A 2,890-nucleotide genomic window follows, 5' to 3' on the forward strand; every position below is an offset into this window, starting at 1 on the left:
TTTGTAAATTTTATTTATGCTCGTAGAATAATTGTTATTCAAAAAATTTTAAATTCCTGTGATGTCTTGTACACTGTTTATTATCTGCTATGCATGCGTGTGTTAATGATAATTAGTTTTAATTATTTGTTTCATTTCCATTGCACACGTTCTCGAAATGCGAGAACGCATTGCACCGGGACGATCCCAACAAAGATATCCGCGCCTCTCTCACCTGTCTCACAAGAAGAAGAAGAAGCTGAAGACGATCAAGTTCTAACTTGGGACCCTGCCTCATTTGACAATTTATGGACTGATGAGGCAGAAGTCCCTTGCCCGAAAAGTCCTCATCTCGGCCGGCTTCGCCAAGCCACCAGCCTTTCCAAGCAAGCCGGCTGAAGCAACAAGGTCGGCTAGGTTGGTATCCAGGGCATCTGAAACACCGTTGCCTTGGGAGACACTGCCCGTGCCAGCGGACCGAGAGGCGGGAACATGCAGTCAGGGTTGGCCATCCTAGGAGGTAGGAACCCACAAAAGGGGCCCTGTTGCTAGCGTAGAAACCGCACCAGAGCCACCCAAGAAAAGAAGGAAGCTTCTTGCTTCCCAGACTGAGTCGGACAGTGCTGGGGAGTTGCGCTCGGTGCCCCCTAAAGTGCAATGCGTCGAGCTGCCGCCGGAGGGTGAAGGAGCCGACCACCCCCCGCATGCTGGTAACGGAACCTCGGATCCTAACGCGGAGGCCAGTATGAGTTCCTCTCCCCCCTGCAGTGAAGAGGAGCGTGAGTTTGGTGTAATATCTACCGATCAACTAGGTCACTATCAGATCAAGATTCTTCCCAAGTTGGATATCATAGAACTCAGCTCATGTCTGTTCAAGCACTTGAAGGTAAATTATCGGACCTCTCGGTCTCTCTATTTCTTATGACCCTTATTGCTTGATTTCTATTTAAGCCGACATGGGAGCATCGAGCTCATCAACTCTTCTGTCGATGTCTACCTGGAGAGGGCCTCAGCCTCGCTGTCCACCTTGGACAAAAAACTAATAATAGCTCAGTAAGGGACAAAGCAGTCCCAAGCGAGCTGCTAATGGCCCAGGCGACGAAGGAGGCCGTTGAGGTGGAGGCTGAGAAATAGAAAAAGCGCTCCTAGGCTCGGGCATGTTAGTGCAGCTCCTCCTGAGTCGACATCTTTCTACTCCGTTCTCGGGGTCGACTCCAGTCGGCGGTGGCGGCAGCGGGCGATAAGCTTGACCCTCGAGTCGACTCAAAAGCTCACCTGAGTCGACTCCAGGCTGATTTGGCAGAAGACTCAATTGGTTTTGACTCCGGATTTCGGTCAAATTCGGCTGGAGTCGACTCCAGAACCCATCTGGGTCAACTCCAGACCCGAAGAATCAGTTTTTCTATTTTTCGGCCGAAGTTAAGCATTCGTCGGATTTTCTTCCTGCACAAAAGTTAACTCACAAATAACATGTAAAGTATTTGAGTTGGTTCACCGAACCAACTAAAGTATTAACTTCGGATCTCCGGTGAGATCCTGGGTTAGACCGACGCCTACTGTTCCTCGTAGGAACGCGTCCTCACCCACTCCCTCGGGAGAATTTACCTGATGCCAACCGAGTCCTCCTGACCCGTTGGACTTGTGCTCGGCTCTGTCGTTGCCCCCCAGGACTTGTAATGCAACTGATCCTCCTGATCAGTCCATTTTTACTGCAACTTGGTCCTCCTGACCAAGTCCAGCCTTCTGCAACTTGGTCCTCCTGACCAAGTCCAGACTTCTGCCTAGTGCACTTTGACTCTGCCAAGACTTCATGCCTAGCAGCACTAGGACTTACCTGTCTCGGCAAGCTCAATTCAACCTGGTTAGCCAAACCACATACTTAAATTGATCCTAGTTCCATAATAAAAAATCTGGTTTGATCTGCTAGTGCTTCCTGCACTAACACTTTATGTCATGAACGCCCTTATTTGGATCCAAGCGATCGGACGATCCAGGTGCCCGGATTGGTTCCAGGTGATCGGACGTCAGTGGATGGGCCAGCGAGGCAAATGAGGTAGCAGAGTCCTAGTGGTCGGGATGTCTCAGCTCTCTCAGGTACTTCAGAGGTTCCAGGTACTCGAAGAGGTTCCAAGCACTCGGAGAGGTTCCAGACACTCGGATCTGGATAAGGCGTTGCGGAGTCAAAGTTGATTCGATACCTCCGACGTCGCATACAGGCGCTCGAAAGGGACAGACGCTCGAAAGATGCTGACTCAACGTCGAAAGTGGATCGACGAGATGACGAGGTGCCCGAAAAGACTTCGAGGCGTCCTGCAGACGAATCCATATAGCTGCGAGGGAGAACCCTAGGATCATCTAAATGCGCTTCTACGATGACTTGCTATGCGTAAATCTACGATCCGAAACGTTGTCGTAACATCGAGAAGCTACTGACTATTGCACATTCATACTCTCGAACGGTAAATTACATATTTCTTTGTGTACTTAAAGTTTTTAGGACGGTATACGTGTTATCTATCCTAATCAATCTTGTAAAACTGATTAACTCCTTCTCGTGAGAGGAGAGTTATTTTAGTGGATTTCCCGTCGAAAATGATCACTGATCGTGAGCCTTGGAGTAGCAGCCTGTGGTTGTAAACCAAGTAAAACCAACTATGTTCACTTGTGTTCTTTCTCACTACATATTCTGATTTACACAAGTTATGTAAGTTTTTCGTAAAAGAATGAAAATGCGAAACAACATTATCCACCCCCTCTAGCACTCCTATTCGATCCTACAATTAGTTGTTAGTACCGATGAATCAAAATATATTTTACAATGGTATGATATTGTCCACTTTGGGCCTAAGCCCTCATGGCTTTGTTCTTGGGCTCTCCCCAAAAGGCCTCATACTAATGGAGATACTTTCCA

Source organism: Curcuma longa, chromosome 18, assembly GCF_044706935.1.
Source record: "Curcuma longa cultivar G26 ecotype Majalengka, Jawa Barat chromosome 18, ITB_CL_G26_1.1, whole genome shotgun sequence".
NCBI lineage: Eukaryota > Viridiplantae > Streptophyta > Magnoliopsida > Zingiberales > Zingiberaceae > Curcuma > Curcuma longa.